This window comes from Protopterus annectens, chromosome 5.part0, assembly GCF_019279795.1.
Source record: "Protopterus annectens isolate FY-2018-M chromosome 5.part0, PAN1.0, whole genome shotgun sequence".
NCBI classification, from domain to species: Eukaryota; Metazoa; Chordata; order Ceratodontiformes; family Protopteridae; genus Protopterus; species Protopterus annectens.
In genome coordinates, this window is record NC_056735.1 from 1,871,039,551 (window position 1) to 1,871,064,393 (window position 24,843).

The window sequence follows — 24,843 nt, forward strand, 5'->3', positions numbered from 1 at the left end:
GTAGTTGATATATTTTGGTTTAACATTCTGCTGACTTGAAAACTGCAAGTTGACCACATGCCGGTCGACTGATGCAGTTTCAAGGTTTTTAATGTAAACCAACCTGTCTGTAGTGACCAAGGACCAAACCAACTTCAGCATTTAGCTGCATTATGTTTTACAGAGTGGAATGTCACTCTTAGCTGCAATATCTGCCTGCCAGCCCAACAACGTCTCAGTATTTACAAATAACAAAGGGAAGGGCATTCTACTGTGAGTGGAAGAAAGCAAAAAAAAAGGCAAGATATGGAGAGATTAATCAATCATTCCTAGTATTCCCTATATGGTTTTCATTGCTCCAGAATACAGTTGCTAAGTTATGGAACTGGATGTGCCCCACTGCTGATAAGCAACATTAATGCCACCCTACTGGATATATGCAAATCCCCAGATGAATGCAGCCTGAAATGTTCATCTCTGTACTTCTTCTAAGTGGCTACATTAGCACGTCGTATGTATAACCGGCTTCTTCTTCAAACTTCTTTATAGCATTTACAAATGACCAAAACTCTGTCAAAGTGGACTGCTTTTATTAGTGGTCTTAACTGATTGTCATGAACCCAACTCTATATCTCTTCACAGAAACACTCATGGTTTTAACCTTCCCAAATAATCACCCAACCCACCTTTTTTACTCTTCCACAAGCATAACATTTTTACTTATTCACCTATAATAAACAAAATTGACAAAATCAGCAAATCATGCATTCTGTAAAAGCTCATTGTGATAACTGCCTCATGATGACTGTCTGATCATGGTAAAGGGACTAAACACCTGTCAGCCTAATAACAGGCAGGATTTTTCCAGCCTGAGATAGAAGCAGCCTTCTCTTAAAATATAGTTTAATTGTCTTGAGCCATATCCTCCACCATAAAAAGTGTTTAATTTGCACTGCCAACCTCATTAGTAATCTCTCTTCTCTTAAAGACAAACAAGATCCTGTGTTTAACTGAAGGGTAGAGGGATAGAGGGGCAAATGTTTGATCCTAGCACTCAAAATCAAAACATATGAGCATATTTAACATCACTGAAAAATCTCAAGCTCCAGCTTGTATAGCATGTATAAGCATCCACTGCTCAAATGTAGGAGTCAAACAGATGCCTGGGAGCCAAATTCAGCAACTTAAGCAGAAGCAACCTAACATCTTAATCAACTTAGATAGCTCTGCTTCTGGCCAAAATTAGATATGTACTTGAAAGACATATAACATTAAAAAATATTCTTTCTACACAGAAGGGAGAGCAGAACATCTTAGAAATCCATTTCATTATTCTTATCTCAAGGTATTACAATTACTGATACCACATTACAATTTGATTTAGACATACAACCATTTCAATTCATAATATAGCTTTTAACCAGGTAAGGGAAATACTATATAAACTGCCTGACTATGGTGGACCACCCTTCCTAACCCTGTTATTACATATATATATATATATATATATATATATATATATATATATATATATATATATATATATATATATATATATATGTTGATATAATTTTTAAACTTCTAACATATGTCTTAACATATTTCTCACTACTAGAACAATATGAAACTTGTAGAAAAATGCAACAGTGGTCTAGTAACAAAACCCATAAAATCTTAAAAAATGATCATTTTTTTGCCAGTTGCATTGTCAGATTATAACAGGGGCAATGTAAGCAAGAGTCCAGGGTCCACAGCTCCAAGGAGTCAATTCTCAGTGCAAGAGAAATTGCCACAGTTGCAGATGCTATGAATAGGGGCACCACAAGCAGTTTAAGATTTTTCAATAAAGAGCACTTTGTTCCTTTATTTTAAAAATAAATAGATAAACAGCCTGTGGCACTCCATAGCTTGTATCGCTCTTTACTCAAAGCATTCACATCTGCATCGTCCTATAGGAGATGTGCACCTGACAATCAGTTTAGAGACATTGTTGTCCTTTCTGTCCCACAATTTACCCAATTCATGGAACAGCAAAGAGAAAAAAAACACACATTTTTAACTGGATCATCATGGTGCATAGGAATAACAGCAGTGGCAGTAGTGTGAGGTAAGTTTTTTTTTTATCTTGGCAGGCCTTTTTAGGGTAAGTACTTTCCTGTGGTGGTTGACAAGCAGCTATGTGTTCATGTAAAATGAAATTAAAACATTACTGTGCAAACATTATAATTTATTTATTTATTTATTTATTATTTAGTTAGTTAATCATAATCTGACATCTGAGTTCAACACAGACAACAAGATATCTGTAATTGCTGGATACAGAACTTTCTATAAATGAAAATGACTAACTGATATAATTTGTGCATTATTCTGGCTTTGTAGTTCTAATGTTACCTTTGTCAAGCAAACTGGAATACTTGACTACAGCTGCTATTTGAAACAAAATTTAAATAGTTTGCTATGACCATTATTTTTTTATCAGAATCAGATGTCTGAGATGTATTCAGTGAATAAAGTTGCTATAACTATTGGGTGGGGAAAGGGGTTACTGCCTGTGGAGGAAGGTTCATTACACTTTTGTCATCTGCTTAATTTAAATAGTTAATTTGGCTTTGCAGGACTAGTATGAATTTTTGTGTCGTAAGCTGGAATACTTTATTGTAGCTATTGTGTGTTTGCATGAACCAAACTTTAAATATATTACTGTGGCCATTATTTTGTCTCAAAACCAGACCCCCGAGGTGCACTTCAAAAAGAAAAGTTGCTATACCTGCTGGGTGAGAGATAACAGTCTGCCTGTAGATAAAAAGCAACTTACATTTTTGGCAACTGTACATTTTAGATGGTCAGTAATCTGACTTTACAGAACTAGTGTGAATTTGTGTGAAGTGAGCTAGAATACTATATTATATGTTGTTTGTGTGAAGTTAACTTGAACTACATTACTGTGGTCATTATTTTATCATACTTGGACATCTGAGGTGCACCCTGTTAACAAAGTGGCAATAACTGCTGTCTATGTGGATGAAAAGTAATTAAACCTCCTACAATCTGCTCATTTTAAACTTATTGAGATGGCTTTCCAGCACTACTGTGCACTTTGTGAAGTAAATTGGAATACATGGATTTGAATGAACTTGTAGTATGTTACCATGGCTATTATTATTATTGCTATTATTATTATTATTATTATTATTATTATTATTATTATTATTATTATTATTGTTGTTGTTGTTGTTATTATTATTATTATTATTATTTATTTATTTATTTGTTTGTTTGTTTACCAGCACAGAATCATCTTAGTGCACAGAGACTGTCTGTGAATGAAAATGACAGACCGTGCCATCACCATTAAGTTAAACATTAATCTGGCTTTGCAGGACTAGTGTGCATTTGTTTGAAGTGAATTGGAATACTTTAACATGGCCACCATGTGTTTGAATGAACTTGTAATATGGTCATTATTATTATTATTATTATTATTATTATTATTATTATTATTATCATTTAGCAACACACACACACACATCTTAAGTGCACCAAGGCTGTCTGTGGATGAAAATGACTGACCCTACAGCATGATCAAGTTATCAGGTGATTGATCTGGCTTTGCAAGACTAGAGTAAATTTTGTAAAGCGAGTTTGAATACTTTACAGTGACCATGTTTTCAAAACTACTCATTTGTAAACCAAACATTTAAATGCATTTTGCTTTATTAAACATTATATTTAAAGCAATCTAATGGATAAGTATACATTTAAAACAACAAGAAAATTGAATTAAAAAAAATATGTATTTACAGCTGGTCTTTAAGAAATTAAAAAAAGAAAAAAAAGTGCATGGAGAGGCCCATGGTTTGAAAACAAGAGAGGATCCAAGATACATTTAATCCAACACAGGTCATTTGCCACACAACTTCACCTCACACACACACACACACACACACACACACACACACACACACACACTACAGATCATAATGAGACAAACTAGTGCAAAAATACATTGCAAAGTATGGCTTGCTTGCCAGGGAATGATATGGTTGTATTTTTCATTTATTTTACCTTTGTTTACCAAGAATTTCCACTGGGAGGTTCCATTTTCAGTAGAGTCCTGTGAATCCACAAGAAAAAAGGTCACAGCATTATGGCCACATGCCTGTTACAAATAATGACTTGTATAACCTTGACGAACAACTGCTAATATGAATCTCTGGTCTAATTCAAAAGAGACATTCTTTTACAAGAGCTTTAGTAAAAAAGTATCATCAAGGAACCATAATAATGGGTCAAGAGAAGATAGGAGAAGAAATGTGGTGAAGTATACAGCTTAGCTGAAGAATTAAATTGAGGGTCTCCTATAAGAAGGTAGCATACGTGAGGCCAAGAGACTAAGGAAAATAATGGTTTAGCAAGCCTATGACGATGCTTGGGTGATTGCCTAGAGAACATGCCTTCATGGGGACCCATGATCAGCTGCTTTGTTGAGTAACTATTGTTACAGTGCTGCAGTGAGGTCAAGAGAAACAGGTGGTGCCATTTAAACAGCTCCTCTCTCTCAGCAGAGGTCACTGCCAATGCTGTTCCCACACAAAGTCCTCCTTCCCTCTTTAATGTATCGTAAGAATGCTTTACTCATCAACAAGCGGATAAAGTTTTACTTGCTCTAATTAATAATGCACCTAATATTTACCAAAACAAATCTGTTGCTTTGAGCCATAACAGCACATACTGTGTTAGAACTAATACTAGTGTAATTTGCTAATAAACCAATATAAAGAAACACCTGATTTAAGAGGTGAAGTTTATTTATTTATTATTTATTTATTTATTTGAAATTTGTTAACCGGGTTAGTCCGACTGAGCAAAAAACATTTTTCAGCAGAGGCCCTGGGAGAAAAGCCCCAAACGTATACAAAATACAAGATAAATTGCAATAAACTAAATAATAACAAAAAAGGAATTTTACAATCAAAAAGCATAAGAGTCATTAACACTGATTACAATCCAGGTTGTCAGACACCAAAGAAAAAAATAAACCCAATGTCTGTAGTAATAACCCATAGTGATGGGTGAGCTCAGGATGAAAAATAAGGAGGAAATAGAGAAGGTAGATTAAGTGGGTGCAGAGCAAGGGCAGGACCAAGATTTTAGTAGGTTGTCCTTAAGAGATTGTTTTGAGGCTGTAAGTGTTAAAGATAGTTCTTAAGCATTGAGGTAGTTTATTTCAAGCTTTAGCTACGGAGTGATTGTAGAAATGTTTGCCTGTTTTTATTTGTCTTGGAAATTACTAAGAGGTTTTTATCATAATTTTGGTGAGTACGTTTTGGGAAGTAGGGTGAGAGGAAAGTTGAGAGAGCAGGACAGGGGGACGGTCTGTTTAGGATTGAGTAAGAGACGTAAAGCCGAGGACTCTGGAGTTGTTGCTGGAACTCAAGCCATTGCAGGTTTTTTGAAGCCATGCAGTGATGGAAGCGGTAGGGGAGGTTGGCAGCAAACCTAGCAATTTTATTATAAGTGATTTCAAGTTTAAAGGATAGATTGGATTGTAAGTTAGTGAAGATGGGTGCCATGTACAATAGGGTGGGCAGTAGGAAGACCTGAGCAAGAGAATGATTGGCTTCATTACTGAGATATTTTTTCTGCCTATATAACATCCCTAGTGTTTGGTGGGTCTTTTTGATAGTGTGTTGAGTTTGGATGTCAAATTTAAGTTGGTCATCATTTAAGTTTTGTATGCTATTCAACAAAGATAATTGTGTTATTTAGGGAGGTGATAGTGAAAATATTTTTGTGCTGCTGTAGAGATTTTGAGAGGAAGAGTAAAAGTTTAGCTTTTTTAGTGCTGCGTAGGAGTTGATTACTGGTTAGCCAGTGTTCCACTGAGAGGAGTGATTCTTTGTAGGGGTGAGGAGGTGGGAGAGATTTTCAGAACAGGAAATAATAGTAGAGTCATCAGCATATTGTATTAAGGAGGAGTGGGGGCTGGACGTGTAGAGGTTATTGGGGAAAATATTAAAAAGTAAGGGTTCAAGAATGGAGCCCTGAGGAACTCCAGTTTGAACAGGAAGGAAGAGGGAGGAGGCAGAGAGCCATCTGAAGGACTGGAATCTGTTGGAAAGTTAGCTGGAGAACCATTGAAGTGTGCAGTTGGAGAGATTAAGGCAAGAGCATTTAGATAGAAGTAGTTTGCGGGAGGCAGTATCAAGGCTTTAGAGAGGTCAAGGAAAAGACAGGAGACTAGCTTGTTGTTGTCACGCAATTTTGCAATGGTCTGTGTAAAAGAGATGAGTGCTGTAGAAGTGCTGTGATGGGGGCACAAAGCAGAAAGCATGTTGGGTTGGGGTTAAGAGGTTTTCTTGCATAAGATGATCAAGAAGCTGTTTATGACTACATTTTTCCAATATTTTTAATACGGGTGATAGTACAGCGATAGTTATGAAATTAGTGGGGTTGAAAGAGTTACCGCCTTTGTGCAGGGGTAAGACATAGAATTTCTTCCAGATTTCAGGAACTGTGCATTCTTGGGTATACCTATTGATTAAAATAGAGATGGGATAGGCAATAGATTTAGCAGCCAATTTGAAGAGAAGTAGAGGTAGGTTGCCAGCGGAAGGAGAGCATGGTTTAAGTTTGCTGAGAAGTGATCTAATACAAGTCGTAGTGGAGGGCTTAAGAAAGAAAGGGGGGAGAGAGGGAAGAAGGAGTGGGATCAGTAGAGGGATAGGAAGTATCATATTTTTTGTCAGGTTTTGAATAGAGTCAATGAAAAAGGATTTCAGAAAGGTGGCTGTACCAAAGTCACAGCTACTGGGACAGGGGTTAGGAGTAGAAGGATTACCAGGATGTATGAGCTTGTTGATAGTATGCCAGAATTTTTTTGGGTTGGAGTAGAGATTGTTTAGTGGTTTTTTTATATAAATTTTTTTTTATCAAAGTCAATCTGCTTCTTGGTAAGATTATGACGTTCCCTGTAAGACTGGAGGTGAATAGATTTATTTTTTCCATTCTTTCCAGGCACTGTCTCTTTTGAACATAAGAGTATGAGTGGCTTGTGTTAACCAGGGAGCAAAGTTGGATTTCATTCTAATTTTTCTGGTGGGGGCCAGGCAGTTCAGAGTGTTACAAAAGATGCTGTTAAACTTCCAGACAGCATAATCAAGTGAGAGTTTATGGAGGAAGGACCAGTTTATTGAGTAGAGCAGATCATTTAAAGTATCAGGGCTAAAGTTAGTGAGGTTACAACAGTTCTTACATTTGTGGGTTCTGTTCAGTTGGGAAGGGTGTCTTTGAACAGTTACACTTTATAATCTCGAAATTCTGAAATGCTGAATTTCAGTATTTCAAGACTATAAAGTCAAAAGTGTAGTTACGCGAAACTGCATAATAGCGAATGCGGAAATGTTGCATTCACCATTATGTGTTCGCGTATGTGACATGCAGTGTGGTTTGTGGATTTAGCTGGGGTTTGAGGTAAATGGTGTTTTTGTAAGGGTATTGGGTAGGGATTTTAGTGTGTTGGTTTGTGTAGTGGAGAGTATTATGTTTTTGTGTGATTAGTGCAACCTCAGAGTTAGTATATATAAGTAGCAAGATTGTTTGTGTGTATGTTAGTTTTGTTGTGTTTGTGTGTGTTTGTTTTTTTTTTTTGTAGTGTCGGCAGGTAGGTGTATTTATGTTTGTGTGGTGTACTGTTTTGTTTGTGTTATGTTCGTGGTTTGAAAGTTCACTGTTTTAAAGTTTCGGGTTTTTGATTTTTCGGCTTTATAGTCTTGAGATACTGAAATTTGATATTTCAGTATTTTGAGGTTATAAAGTGAATCCCTTTGAACATATGTGGGAAGGTGGTCACTAAGGGTATCAGGCAGAGTGGTGGCATTGTGGTAGAGGTTTGAGTTAGAGTTGAGATCCAGTCAGGTATGGTGCCAGTATTAGTGTGTTAATTCAGATGAGTGGAGGAAGAGATTAGTTGGGAGAAACCATAGAAATTAATGCTAGAGATTGGAGAGTAGGAGGTTATTGCATTCCAGACTATGTTAACGTCACCCAGGATAATGGTTTCATAGGAGATAGTATTAAGACATCCAGGACAGAAAATGTTCAAGAGTAGGGATGTTGCTACCAAGTGGAATGTAGATGGCTGTGATGGCTAGTTGTTTTCGGTTGTTTAGTTTACAGTTTACAGTGAGGATTTCTCCTGGGTGGAAGCTAGGAGGAGTGGTGGGAAAAGGATAGAGGGAAAGTTGATCAGAGTATAAAATAGCTACACCTCCCCATTTTTTGTTAAGTTTGTCCAAGTGGATGATATTGTAGCCAGGGGGATGGATTTCAGTATCAGGTATGAGAGGTTGAAGCTAGGTTTCAGAAACGGTGAGGATATTGAAGGTGTGGAGAGAGATCGAGCAGTGAAGAGAAGTGATTTTATTTGTTAAACTTTGTACATTCAGTTATAGAATTGTTAGGTGTTTGAAGGTTGTGGGAAAGAAATGTTGTAGAGGGCTAACAGGGGAGGAGATGTGAGTAAGTTTGTGGTCACCAAGGAATTGTGGGTAGGATTAGTAGGGATATGGGGTAAAGAGCTGGGGAATGGGCCAGGGTTGGGATAAATATCACCAGAGCAGAGGAAGTTTACTAAGGATGGTTTATGTAAGGTTGAGTTGATGTAGACAGAGTGGTACTTCAGCCTGATCTTAGTGGAGGGAGAGGGGAGTTGAATTAGTTTAAATTTGTGCAGGGTAGTTTCAAGGCAATTAAACAGTGAGGGTGCTATAGTGAAATTAGCTGAGGTCTGTAGGTTAGTATGTGTACAGGACAGTGTTGGTGATAAGTAGATGTTAGTTATAGGGAGGTGATAAGAAGTGGTTGTAGCAAGAGTAAGTAGGAAGAAGGCGTTTAGGGGAAGTAGAATCATGGTATAGGCAGAACAAGAAGTGGCAAAAGTGAAAAGGTGAATAGTAAAAGTGAAAGTAATAAAGGAGGGAGAAAGTGAATAGAAAGGAAAAAGGTAGGTGTAGAAGTAATAGAAGATAGGAGGAAAGATTGATTATACACAGAGAGAAGGAAATAAAGTGGGCAGAGTGAGTTGGGTCAAGATGAGGGAGTAAGTCTATAGAAATAAGGGACATGAGTTACAATTGGTGGGGAGGGGGAATTTAGGACTTGTGAGGGGGTGTGGTTGAATAGGAGCAAGTATAAAGGAAGGGAAAGTGGGGGTGAGCGAGAATGGGGGTAGGGTATGGGAGCGGAGTGAGCCCGGCATAGTGAGGGTGAACGGAGCGGAATGGACCAGCTTAGAAAAGACTTCAACAAAAAACAATCTCAAAGACAGTAAGAAAATGCACTTCCAGGGAGTTTCACTAGAAAATCATTCAGGCAAAGAATATTGTTGGGAGAAGAAAACAAATAATTGAGACTGAACAACTGGCACAGTGCAGAGGGTTAGTTTTAAGTTTTGACCAGGGTACAGACTTGAGAGGACAAAAAGGTGTGAGAAAAGTGGTACAATACTGCAGAGAGCAGTAGAAAAAGTTACAGGGACAGGTAAGAAAAAAAGTGGAGGAAAGACTAAAGAGGAGGGGTGGTCTGCCAGGAATGGCTTTGTTTTCTTATATATTCAAGGCAAATAACCTAGAAATAAAAAAGGAGAGAGAAGGGAGAATGCGAGTTAGCATTTGGAAAGCCAGGTAGGTTGGGGAAAGCACAAGACAGAGTGGGCTTTAGACATAGAAAATAGATTCCTACTGGTTTGTGAGGAATATAGTTAAAGCAAGTAGGAAAGAAGCGTGAAAGAGGTTTGACTGGGACAGCATTCTTTGTGGCAAACAAGAAGATAATATCATAATAAGAGGTGGTGCAGAGAAAGTCCAAGAAATAGAAAGCTTAAAAAATATTTGTGTGAGTTGCTTACCTACCTGAGTTGCTTACCTACCTCAGATGCAAATAAAAGTTACTTTAATTTAACACTCTGCATAATGCTTGCAAAAATAGTACAAAGTAAAGCAACTTAAATTAAATATGAAATAAAATAGTATTATGATGTTTCTAGTAAAGTAAAGAAAACAAGCTTAAAATCAGATATTAAGATTTTCTGCTGACATTTCTATCTCCCCATCCAGACTTTCTAGATAGAATGTGTCCTGAGATGGTAGAGACTGGTCTTAAATGCCAGAAGCAGCTACATTTGGGGAGATGTGGTAAAGTGTTCATTCTAGAGCCATCAGCAATGGAAAGACAAAAGTTACTTTGATGTTAAGGAGCTGCAGTACATTTTCTTAAAATAATGAGAAACTTTCTAGCTATACACACTAGACAGTTCAATAAAACTGGGTTAAGGAGTCACTGTAGCAGTGTTTAATTATCCAGCATTAAGGCATAAAAATATAGAATCATTGTGCAAGTTAGGAATACACATTTGACCATACTATGCAGTTCTAACTGAACTTTAAAGCAAGGGTTTTGTAATGTCTAATGCCTGTTTTGCCAGTTCAGTAGCTACATACACACAAGTAGCAATATGCCAGCAGCAAGACCTTATCAGAGCTATCATGATGGACATACATCTATTGCACATGTTTAGCTCAGGGCATACATATTAATGTTAAGTATAAGAGAAGTTCATCTGCAGCCTGCACAAACATAGTACAATTAACAGATGACTGCTCATTGGCACAGGAGTCTGATGGCTACTATGGTTATGTTATGATGGTGGAGCTAAGCCACATGAGCATAAGTAGCATGCATGTCACTTTATAAGCTATAATAGTAACATACTTCTCAACCTCTTAGTGTAAGACAGCTGGACAAGACCCAACAAAATGGGGGGACAAAGGCCCCAAAACAGGGACATTTTTTTAAATATTGCTCTTATAAACTTGGAAATTTACTAGAGTAACATGGTTTGTGTTAACACGTATTTTCTGAAGGATTTGAAGTCTGAAACTCAAATATATGTCATTATTTGGTGACTTAAATCCTCAGATCATCCCAGTGATCTGCCAGAAAATCACAAATTTTATGAGGAACACACCGAAAATATGAGTAAAAAATATGGACATTCTGTGAAATTCTGGACAGTTGAGAGGTATGCAGTGTGTGCAGCATGTACCACTGTCAAGGTAAACTCTGTACTGCATGCATCATGATCAAGGTTGTCTATGTGCAGCATGTACCACTGTCAAGGTAGTCTGTGTGCAGCATGTACCACTGTCAAGGTAGTCTGTGTGCAGCATGTACCACTGTCAAGGAACACTCTGTACTGCATGTATCACCATCAAGGTAGATCTGTGTGCAGCATGTACCACCATCAAGGTAGTCTGTGTGCAGCATGTACCACTGTCAAGGTACACTCTGTACTGCATGTATCACCATCAAGGTAGTCTGTGTGCAGCATGTACCACTGTCAAGGTAGTTTGTGTGCATCCTGTACCACTGTCAAGGTACTCTTTGTACTGCATGTATCACCATCAAGGTAGTCTGTGTGCACCATGTACCACTATCAAGGTACACTCTGTACTGCATGTATCACCATCAAGGTAGTCTGTGTGCAGCATGTACTGTTGTCAAGGTCATTTCTGTACTGCATGTATCACCATCAAGGTAGTCTGTGTGCATCCTGTACCACTGTCAAGGTACTCTTTGTACTGCATGTATCACCATCAAGGTAGTCTGTGTGCACCATGTACCACTGTCAAGGTACACTCTGTACTGCATTTATCACCATCAAGGTAGTCTGTGTGCAGCATGTACTGTTGTCAAGGTCATTTCTGTACTGCATGTATCATCATCAAGGTAGTCTGCATGCAGCATGTACCACCGTCAAGGTACTCTCTGTACTGCATGTACTATAGTCACTACCTGTCATGATCTGACGACATTTCAATACAACACCCACTCCTCAAGCATCCTATATCCTCAAATGGTTTAGTTATTTATTTTTATTTTACCTATTTGTTGAATGAGTAGGCCCACTGAACAAACTGTCCCTTTTCAGGAGTGACCAGGTAGCACTGCCAGGTTAAGTGACTTACTCAATGGTACACAAACAAAGGTGGAAGGCCTCAAATTCCAGCCCTTGTGACAGGAAGCAGCTCACAAAGAGTTCAAAGCTTTAGTCTTCTGCACTAACTGACAGAATAATTCCCTGTGACATCAGTAATACACTTTACACATTTTATTTTTGCCTTAGACAATAAATATAGTTTAAATAATCAGCTGTATAACAGTATGTTTAAAGCATTCAGGAAGATGACTCAAGAAGAACAGCTGACTTTATACGTGGTCATAAAAAAACAAGTGTGACAGATGCTGGCTCATGGAAAACTGTTTAGGGCACTGAGTATACTAGGAAAAAGACACCTAGTACTGCCCAAAAGGCTACAGCAGATTTCTGGGGAAGACTGGGTTAAGGATGTCATTTATAAGCTTAAACATTTGCTTAAATTTTTAAGACATGCAGGAGGAATTTTGGCCAAAACTAGAACTACTCGCAGCTGATGAAAGCAGGCAGGAAGAAGCCAGAAAGCAAATAGAGGTTCTAAAAATAAACCCACTATTATTTACACCAAAAACTAAGAAGGCAGGGTACCTATGTTGAAAGGGTTGAGGTGATAATCAGAGGTAATGTACAGACTAGAAAGCACTGATGATAGCAAAGCTGAAGAGAGACTGACCAACACATCTACAATGAATCATGCAATACACTCTGAACAGCTTCTTATGAAGACCAGTGATGTGCTAATGTAAATATCATCTTGAAGTCCTGCTCTTTGATATGATATCCTGCTAATGATAGCTTTGCAGAGGTTGGCTTCTAAAATAGCCAAATGATGGTGGCTGCAACATGAGGAAAGGGAAGTGGCACTGGGAGTGTGCTCTGTGGAGGAAAGAAGATAATATTGGGATGTGATATCCACTGATTTGAACATTGACTCTAAACGATGGTCAGTGTTGATGTGACACCCCAATCCCAGGTGCAAAAAGAGGAAAAAAGGGAGTTATGGATGGATGGATGGATGGATGGATGGATGGATGGATGAATGGATGGCTGGATGGATTTGTACTGATTGTATTAGCATGCCCTAGATCAACTTATCCACACCCCCACCAGGGGCAACAATATCCTAGACCTAGTCATTACCAACATGAGTGACCGGTGTTCCACACCTGAAGTTAACTCCTCGTTGGTCCGATCCGACCATAAGCTAATCACCCTCGATATCCACATCCCACCCCCACCCCCCATTAAGGAAACCACAGTAAGAAATTTCTCCAAAGCCAACTTCATGCTTCTTAAGACAGAAGTAGTGAACTTCATGACACCCATGCAGATGGACAATACAGTTACAACTGCTGAATCCTACACAAATGCGCTCTATAAGCACCTACATGAGTGCATGGATTATGCTATCCCAAACAGAACCAAGACGCTATCCTCCAAAAAAAAGGAAGCCAATCTGGTGGTCCCCTGCCATAAACAAACTGTACAACAGAAGGAAGAAACTGTTGCAAAAGAAAGTAAACTCCCATGAGTGGAGGAGCTCCCTGGTCAGCCTCAGTAAGAAGCTGAGATCCCTTATAAGATCCTCCAAAGCTAGCTACGAAAATAAAATTGCCACTAATTCCAAGGACAACCACAAAGCATTCTATAGCTATGTCAAGAATCTCAGTGGCAACACCCAGATCTGCTCTGAGTTACAGCACAAAGGCATGGAAATTACATAACCAACTGATATTGCCAACATCCTGGCAGATAGGTTCAGTGCTAACTTTACCCCCCCTCACCCCCTAAAGGGCCCATATCTATACAGGAAGAATGCAGAGTCCCTGTAATCACAACTACACAGGTGAAAGCTGCACTCTCTAAAGCCAAAAACACAGCATCCATGGGACCGGACAACATCCCAGGCTGCATTTTACATGAACTTCAGAATGAACTGGCTCCCCACTTAAGCACCGTGTTCAATAATAGCCTCGCATCAGGCTTTGTGCCCACTGAATGGTGCACAGCAACAGTTATCCCACTCCACAAAGGGGGAGCCACCACTGATCCGGGGAACTATAGACCTATTAGCCTGACGAGCCTGGTCTGCAAAGCCATAGAATGTATCATCATGGAACTCATAAACAAAGACATTGGTAACCTCCAAACTCTGGATCCCACCAAGTTCAGGTTTATGAAAGGCAGATCATGCCTCCTGAACCTGATCGACTTCTTTGAGGCAGTCACCAAAGCCATAGATGAGGGTAAAGTGGTTCACACAGCCTATCTTGACCTCGCCAAGGCTTTCAACACCATCCCCCCTTCTGGAATTATAGCTAAACTCGATAAACTAGGCATAAATCCCTACATCACAAGATGGGTTGCCAAGTGGCTCACTGACAGAACCCACACTGTAAAAGTTACAGACTCCAAATCTGACCTCAAACCAGTGACAAGTGGAGTACCACAGGGTTCCGCCCTGGGACCGCTCCTGTTTGGTATCTACTTCTCTGAAGTACAGGCTAACACAGAAGGCCTCTGGCTAACAAAGTTCGCAGATGACTGCAAACTAGGAGCCATAGTTAAGTCCCCAAATAATGTGAACATCCTACAGAAGGGCCTCTCTGAGACAGATGCCTGTTGTCAGAGCCATGGCCTCAAGCTCAATGCCAAAAATTGCAGTGCCATCCCCTTTGGTAAAAACTATGTACCCAAGAACTACCACATAGGCAGCAATCTACTTAACACCGAATGCGTGATAAGAGACCTTGGGACCCAGGTGGACAGTAGTCTCTCCTTTGATAGTCACATCGCCACAGTAGTCAGGAAGTCCTTCTACGTGGCACACCTCATCATAAAAGGGTTCTTGTCCAGGAAAAAAGAGGTCATCGTTAGCCTCTACTCATCACTCATTAGACCCATTATAGAGTACAACGCCCCTTTTGGAATGTACCTCACAAGACATCTGCAGCAGCTGGAAAGGCCACAGAAGTACCTCACAAAGAGGATTACTGGACTCAAACAAATGCCCTACACTGACCGCCTCAAAAAACTCCAGCTTTACTCCGTACCATATCGCCTACTCAGAGGTGATCTCTGCCTAACATATAAAGCTATGTCAAACCCAGAGCTTTTGGACATGCTACACTTTAAGAAATCCCAATCCCTCCGAGCTACACACTCTAGGGACCTAAACTTTGTCACCACAATAAACAGGGCATGCTGGAGGGATAGATTCCTATCCCAGAGACTTCCCATACTCTGGAACAGGCTACCCATCTATGTCAAGCAAAGTTCTTCATTAGCATTCTTCAAGAAAAATCTTGATGAGTGGATGGGAAATAGGAAATACACCCCGGGGATCACTTCTGTGTCTGCTTGTCAGTGGCACAGGAAAATAACTTTCTTGGGTGGCGTAAGCCAGGGAACCTTGTTGGCTAGGCTTGCATAGGCCCTTGGGCCGATAGCCTAGTACCTACCTATGAACCTATGAACCTATGAGTTGAGTAAAAGAAAGGAAATAGAGAAAGAGAGAGAGGCAGAGAGAATGAAGGAAAGGACATAAGTGATAGCTGTTGTGAATGGAAGATGTAGAAGATGGAAACACTTTTACTCAGGTAGTAGTGGGGGTCCAGAATGATGTACCAGACAAAGCTGTGCAATGTACGTAAACAGAAAGATTCAGCAGAGTGTGGGTACATTAAAGGTAAGAAAGGGAGGGCAGCCATATATAGTTCATCAGACTCATCAAACCAACAACCTTAACCCACTATCTCATTGTTATCTGTCAAAATAATTAACCTTCAAAATGCACTTACATTTTAAACCAAAGCTACTCCTGACCCACATGACCTGATCCTCATATCGACATACTTCTTTTCTTATAGGACAGGAGAACAATACAAAATAAAGGCAATATGAAAAAGCATTAAATAGACAAAAGCATACTTTTTAGCTGACCCTGATTTTGCATAATTTCCTTTATTTTGCCACATATTTTTGTCCGGCTCCTCATAAACTTTTTGATTTTCTGGTAAATAACTGAGGATTACATTCCTCCAATGATGAAATGCCAAACCTTAGAGCTTCATACTTCTTATTGTTCAGAAACTGCATGCTAATGAAAAACCTGTTGTTTAGTAATTTGTAAGTAAATTTGATTATTAAAACTGTTCAGGATTTTCCTTTCACCCCCATTATGTTTGGCTTTATCCAAAATTCTTGGGTAAAGAAGTTGAGAGATATGTAAAATGTTAAATGTGGAAAGACTCCCAAGTGATTATGGAGAAACAGATCTGCAGAGAACTTGAATATTAAAAGAAGCAACACATTCTAGCAAGAGTGGGTGTATGAAACATATAGTTAGACCTAAACAGACAAGCAAGTTTGAAATATAAACTGCAGCAATAGAAAAAGATGATGGTTTATGAACAATACAGACTGTTATCACAATGCAGGTACAGAAAAAGTAAATAATAAATCAAACATGGTTAAACAGTGTTAATTCTTGTGAAAGAAAATAAAAGTTTCACTGTTTTTTTACAGATTTGCTCAGAAACACACTAGTATGTTTATGCCTGAGTATCTGAATTACATTGTTTGGTATAAAATTGTTTAGCTGTGGGAACAGGATGAGCTTGCTTTTTAAGTTATACAATATCTAAATAAATCTTAACTTGATAAAAAAATTTGACAACACTAGCAATTTATGTTGTATTTGCATCTTGTGCCTAAGAAAGAGAAAAGCTAGGGAAAGTCTTTCATCACTTTTGTGCCAGGTGATCTAACATTACTTTCTGTAAGGTTCCTTCTTATTTTGTGAATGCAGTAATTGAAACAATGCAGTCTCATTCAATCACTTTCTGATGGCTGTAATCATAGCTTTGCTCTGAAAAGACTGCAATGGGAGTTCAACTAAATAAACTGAAATAACAACCAGCTGTGTTTTTGACCTAGCTGACACACAAATGTGAACAAAAGCAGGTATAATTAAGGTACAGAAGATCATTGTTCTTTGAGTCTGTATGATATGCTGACATCGCATGCAACAAAACCTGGATGTATTTTTGGACAATGTAGTTGAGAATCAGATTGCTTGATTGAAGTCAGTTATTCCATCTGAATGAATTCTATTCAGCATATTCACAAAGGGTTGTAAAACATTTTAGTGATCACTGAAATGGCAATAAATACATTTGAGTGCAACAGCTCATCCATAATTTCTCGCAATCCCCTACCCCCAACTGGTGATTTGTTGCATGCAACCTTCCTATATAGCTACCTCCAGTCAACATCTGATGCTGTTTCAGGGATCAGTGAAATATATCTCTTCTTGCTAACAGATTACATTGTTCAGGTTGCTTTGTGAAATCAAGGAACATTGCAGCAGTTAATATGTGCATTATGCTGTGTGTGATATGCACAGTTCTTCATGTCATATGTTAAAACTGACAGGAGATACATACATATTAGTTTATTCATTTATTCAGCAGTGTCTGTGGTAAAGCAGGCAGCACATTCACCTTTGATGTAGAGGACTGTGAGTTCTATTCCAACACTAGGTATTTCAATTACGATTGCTGACACTGCAGTGTAGCATGAGGGGAGGGGGTCCTGCTCTCCTGAGTTTCTCATCCATCAGATGAGATATTGAATTGTGGTCCCATCTGCTTGAAATGGTGCAGCTCAGCTGGATGTAAAAGATCCCATGGCATACTGAAAAGAGTAGAAGTTCCCCTATTCCCTGGCCAGATTTCCCCTAGCATAAATACCACCTCATGTCTCCCTGCTGAAAAGAGGCCACTAGCCTAGTGGGACCAACCTAGTAAATAAAAACAAATTGAAGCTGTTTTATCAATTGCTATTGATTTGTTTATTTAATTAAAGTGAAGGAACCTTTTTCAGTCAGTAACTGGATCCACATAAGCTAAAACACACTACAGAATACTATATAGGTAAGTGAATTGAAGCATGGCAAAACAGCAATAGACAATATAGCATCAATAACAACATGGCAACATCAGCACAAAATTATTCAACAAAATAACAAGCAAGATATGGCAGTACCAGTTATATTAAAAATTACCCTCTGGCATGCTGACAGAATAATGATCTAATACATCCTGACACAGACAGGAATAATACAATCAACATTAATTATTCATAGGTTCGTAGGTTCGTAGGATGTTACTAGGCTAATAGCCTAGGACCTTAACAAGCCTAGCCATGTACCCTTGTTCCCTAGTTGACCATGGTTAAATGATCATTGTTAGTAGAGTGAATCAGTCCCATGAGGGACATAGGCACCAACCCCAGGGTGAATTTACGGTCTTCCATCCAATTGTCAAGGTTGTGCTTAAATAGGGTCATTGAGGAGCTCTGCTTCATGTAAAATGGGAGTTTATTCCAGAGGAGTGGCAATCTCTGGGAGCATATCTGTCTTTGCAACATATTCTTTTTATGTCACAGGCTAGCTTGAGATCATTGGAGTGAGTGACTCTTGTCTCATTTGATTTGCGGACATGCAGAATTTACATTAGGGCAGGGTCAGAAATCACTCTGTAGGCCAAGTACAGGTCACCTCACAGAAGCCTGTAGGATACAGAGTACAGAGACAGGGCCTTCAGTCTTTCCGTGTATGTCATGTTTTGGAGGCCCTCAATTTTCTTGGTTAGAAACCTCGGTAGTCTCGCCAGTTGTTTCAGGAGTCTGATGAGGTACATCTGAAAGCCAGCAGTGTACTAAATTAGTGGTCTGATGAGGGTCGAGTATAGAAGAGTTATAACATCCTTAGTCTTGGATGCAATGCCCTTATTTATGAAATGCACAACATAGAAGGATTTCCTTACCACTGTGGGGACATGGTGATCAAAGTATAAATTGCTGTCAACATGTGTTGCCAAGTCTCCCACCACTGTGTTTGAGCTTAGGTGAGTTATTTGCTGTGGCCACTTCTTTACCAAAGGGGATAATGACACTTTTTTTAATTTAATTTTAGATTGTGACTTTGGTACCAATCATTAATCTGTGTTAGCTGCTTTTGCAATATGTTAACATCACTGAGGGATTCAATGATTGCACCTAGTCTGCAGTCAGCTGCAAACTTGGTAAGCCACAAGCCATCTACTTTTACATGGGCATTCAAGAAGTAGATTATAAATAGTAGAGGGCCCAACACAGATCCCTGTGGTATACCACTGGTAACTGGTCTACTGGAGGAGGTGGAATCCCCAACTTTGACAGTATGCATTCTGTCAGTGAGCCAATTTGCTACCCATCTAGTGACACATGGGTTAATCCCCAGCTGGAAGAGTTTCTCAATGATACCTGAGTGGGGGATTGTGTCGAAGGCCTTGGCTAAGTCAAGATAAGTGGTATGTACTGCTTTGTCCTCATCCAGGGCTTTGGTGGCATTCTTGAGAGTCCAACAGATTTTATAAGCAAGGCCTACTCTTAAAAAAGCCAAACTTGGTTGGGCCAAGAGTTTGAAAGTCACTTATGTCTTTGTTGATAAGGTCCATGATGATTCTTTCCATGGTCAGATAAGGCTGGTTAGGCTTATGGGTCTAAAGTTCCCAGGGTCAGTTGATGGACCTCCTTTGTGTAAGGGGATTACTGTTGCTGTTCTCCACTCTGCTGGAACAAAGCCAGTGCTCAGGTTATGGTTAAAGAGAGTGCCAAGTGGTTCCTCTAGGTCTTGTTTTAGATTGCTTAGTAAGCAGGCTGGGATGTTATCTGGTCCCATGGAGACTGTATTTTAGGCCTTGGAGAGGGCAAATATGACCTGCTTTTTGGAGATGTTAGGTAGTAGACTGGTGACAGGGATGCTTTGGGGTGTGTTTGTAGTGGGGACAATGGGGTGAAATTTGCACCAAATCTGTCTGCCAGCAGGTTGGCAATTTCTTCAGGTTTAATGTGAGTAGTACTGTCCATAATCAGTTCAGCGCATAGCTGGGCATTCCCTTTAAGATTTCATCGAGAGCTAAAGAAAGCCTTATAATTGTCTTTAGCTAGAGATGCTAATATAGTCTCATAATTGGCTTTAGAGGACTTTTCAAGATATCTGATTTGCTTGTTCAGTAATCTCAGGGTGATCGCATTTCTGCTCATGAATGTTGTCCAATCTATGGAAGGATACTTGAAATCTCCCATGACCAAAGTGTTTAACTGTATAGGTAAAGATTCAAGCAAGTGCAGATAGTCAGTGTGTTTCTCTTGGTTCATGGTGGGGGGACCTGTAACTAGCAATTATGTGGTAGGGCATTTTACTTATATTTAACTGTACCTGGAGTAGCTCTAGAGAGTCATATTGTTTAACCAGTCTTGAGGTGTATCTGAATTTAATGAAGACGGATACACCTCCACCTTTGGTTCTTTCACTCTCATTTTGGGGTCTAAATGTGTGGAAGTATTTGTAGCCTTGTATGGCTGGGGTGCTCTCTGCAGGCTTGAACCAAGTCTCAATGACTGCACACACATCAGCATCTTCCCAGGTGAGGAGTGCTTCCAGGGAATGCAGTTTTTTTGTTGCGGCTCCTAGCATTAAGCAGCATAACCTTGAGTTTGTCTCAAGTGGATTTCTTTATGTCAGTCAGGGAAAACTGAAGAATAAGTCCAACACTATGGGCCAGATTCATAAAGACTTGATCTCAGTGTAGGTAACCACTTACACTGAGAGCAGGCAGACAGCAGATCTTTTGGAATCTGGCCGACTGTCTAAGCCTGCTTACAGATAAGCCAGGCCTTACACTAAAGTAGGTCACTTACACTGAGGGCAAGACTTTCGGAATTAGGGCAAATTTACACTGAAAGCAATTATTTTGGAATCTGACCTTATATCTTGTGTTACTAAGCATAGCAGTGTTATAAGGGTTAAATTCCACACTTACCAAAAGTAGGGTGGGAGCTGCCTTCCTCTTACAACTGCAAAAAAAAATAAATAAATAAGACTACCCACTTATCCCCTTTCAGTTAATATACAAATCACTTTGCACATGCTGTGCATTTCATACTCATTTATTATTCACCTTACTCAGTTGCCCTCCTTTATTATGCCAGTATTTAAACAATGCATAAAAGCTAATAACAGAAGCATTTGCCTTATTTCAAAATGCATGAACCTTTCTTAATGTAATTATCATTGCAATATTTACTTTTGTCCTGCAACACCTCAGTGGCCCTTACTCTGTTACAAAATATCAGCTCAAGGGGCAATATCACAAAGGTCTAAAATCCAAATTCATTCATATTCTGTAAAGGCTAATCAGATCATACATATTTCCAGGGTAACAGACAATAATCATGATATGTTCGTAAGGCTGAACTGCGTCGCAATCAAACTGTCTTACTAGATGTGGCATAATCCCTGACTAAGTAGACTATGTGAATGAGTAGAGGTTATTTATTTTGTAATTTGTTTAGTGCACCAATGCAACAGACTTTTTTTTAGCCATGACTTAGAATGTTATTTTCAATGAATATTCAGAAAATGCAGACAGGATACGTTCATTGTCTTCATCAAACAAATACCATAGGATATCTCCAAGCCACCATCAGAACAGGAAGATTAGACACTGAATTAACATTTTATCAGCAGGACATGCTAATACTACTTTCCTACTTTTAATAACTTAAGGTTAATGTTTCTTGACAACCATGTAGATGAAGTAATCACTTCCTCTAATCTCTGTGAACTAATACTAGACAATCAATTCAGTTATGATAAGCATGTTGATACTGTTCTTGTAAAAATCAATAAGAGGCTACCGTTACAATTCTGTAGATTCCAGTTTACAACACATCAGAGTAGTGATATAACAAGAGCTTGACCATGGTGAAACTGGGCCCTAGACAGTGTAATGGACCAACCCCCTCTAGCCATTCCAGTGTCCCATTACTTGTCTGCCTTTCCCCACTTTACATAAACACTGTTGGAACATGTCAGTGCACATATTTTTGCAAAGACCAGAGATTTAGGTTTAATTTTAAACTTTTATTTCAAATTTTACAGCAAAAGCACTGATGGCCATTTGCTAAATAAAATGCTCTCACAGTGAAACCATGCTTAATGTTTGTTTGTTTGTGTCTTTCAGTTTTTCCCGGTTAGGGGTCGCCACAGCGGAACTCCGGTCCGCTAATGACTGGCAGTAGATTTTCACGTGCTGGCTTGCCGGGCCTAACGCACAACCTTCAACGAAGGAACACCCATAAAAACAGTAAATTATTTTCCCTTGCAATTCTCTTCTTATGAAACTCACATTCATTGAAAATATATTCTGTAACCCATTAAACTACATGAAATATGTTGGATTTCTAGTCAAATAACTTAATTAGTGCTTCACTATATGCTATGTGAGGGGTGCAAGAATTCAAGATAAAGGTGGTCATTTCCTAAAATCCTGGGACAGCCCATTGTGTGCAAGTGTCCATTTTCAGGGACAGCCTAAAAGCACTGTCTGATCAAGTGACTTGGTCAGATATGCACATTAAACAAAGAAGGCTATAGGAATCAAATTTTGCATTATAGGAAGCAATTCTTTAACATTCCATATCCTTACTCATTTGCACAAAATACTACACAAAGTTGTAGCTCAACAAACTGAATTTCACATCCTCATGCCAGAAAAAAATGTATTTATAGCTAAATTATTAACACTAATTAAGTAGACTTCATGCTGTCCAATTTATTTAGAACCAAATAGTAACACACATTGTCAACAGTAAAAAAGGGACACTTAAGTATCAAACCAAAGAACATGGCTCATATGATGACCTTCCTGTTTACTACAATCAATTCCTTCCTTTGCACCATAACTACTATAGTATGCAGGAAGCTACTATTTACACACACACACACACACACACACACACACACACACACACACACACTACAAATCATCAGTTGCAACCACCTGTATAACTTTACATCTCAAATATTTGATTAATAAAAAGTGAATGAATACATTCATAAATAATGATTTAGAAATATATGTCAGCTCACTGGGATCAGAACCATACAATGCAACCTATTGCAACCCCCTTCTGCCCTCTCAACATCGTAGCTCAAAAATCATAGCCAAAGCAATAACAGATTTTAAATATTTCTCATATAAACACAGAAAGTTATACATTCAAAGGTAGTTTCTAGGCATGCAGTCCAGGAGACCATTAAGCAACCAAGCCAGGATTCCCAGTTGTCCTGTCTAGCTAAGTGACCTGCTCATGGTCACACAGTAGGCAAATGGAAGTAGGAGGATTCATCCGCTATATGTTTGTTAATAGAGCAGACTGTAAAGTGCCAGACAATTCTACTTCACTTAAAAAGTTAAATGAAAAGCAAGTGATGCATGGACATGCATTTTATTTTCCATTTTTACTGGGGTGGTACACTGATCACAACTGCCCATTTGCAGGTATGGCCCAGGAGAAATAATTTGCAAAGAAGAAGAAAAAAGAGGGGCAGTAAGCTGTCCATATCAAAAACAGAACATAAAGTAAAATAATATTAGTAATAATAACAATAAAACCTATAAATTAACAATTAATAGATGCATCAACAATTATGAGAGAAATGCCAATTTTACAATTCACATGATTATTTTTCAGGTTTACATCATGGTGGAAATGTTGTGTAGTAATGCGAGGCAGGGAATGGTCAAGGAGTGAGGAGGTGTTAGTAGCTGAGAGACAGAGAGAGTAATGTCAGAGGCTGAGAGGCCCTTATGTAATGTGATTTTTTTTTCTGGATGATAAGAACTATGAAGCTTTAATACTGCAATTTTCCATTTTACAAGAGAAAAAGGTAGAGTGGCAGGACATGAATATGAGACAAAATCAGAGATGTGAAAAAATAACAGATAGGTAAAGATCAGACTGTCTTTCTTTTACAAAGGTAACACAGCAACAGGTTTTGCATCAACATGCATTTTTGAAACAATAAGAACTATCATCTCGAATGACTACAATCCTCAGTAACTTATCTGAAAATGGAGAATTTGCAAAAGGTCTGTGAGTTGGTGCAGAGGTTAAGGGTTCCAGGCTCTTAAGGAACTGCTTCCTGTGGTGAAGGGTACAGAGGTTGATTCTTTCTAACTCCATTTGTGTACTGTGTGACTAAACAAATCACATAACCAGACAATGCTCTCGGGTTGTCTCTGAAAGGTGGTCTGCTAAAAAAAAAGGCAGGACATAGCAATTTCTGAAACTGTAATGCCTTGCAAGAATAAGAATTATGAAACTCTAAATGCATGGCTTTACAAGATCACCTTTCATAATGCCACTGATTACTCCTTCCTTCCCACAGTAAATAGCAACATATACAGTTCCAGTAGTTGAAATCTTGATTTCCTCAGACTTTACTTATAAATCATTTGTGAAAAACTAATTAATACTTCTTTTCTGGTACTTAAAATAGCATAATGCTTGTTTGCAGTCACAACCATAAAAGGTGAGCCATTAAAGTGCATTGACTATGTTCTAAAGTCTTAATAAACAAACCTTTGGAGATGGATGAATATAACCTGCTTATCATATACAATGACAAATTATACAGTTTTTGAAGCATTGCATTTTGTGGGTAAGGACTGCCCCCTGAAATACCCTGACATCATATCACAAAAGACTGAACCCACAATGCCGCACTACGTAAATTAATGTATAAACTACTGTACTCCATGTCAAATGCAACAGGAGTATTTTTTTTTTCCTAGAAAGGCAAATTCTATTAAAGCATCTATTGCTGAAATTACCCAGTTCTTTCTGTCTGGACCATTGCACATTTTCTAAGGTTTGCAGGAAAAATAAATAAGTAAATAAATAAAAAATAACATTGAAATCACCTACTTAATACCGTGTGTGCACTTGAAAGGGAAATCTGTTCACGTCAC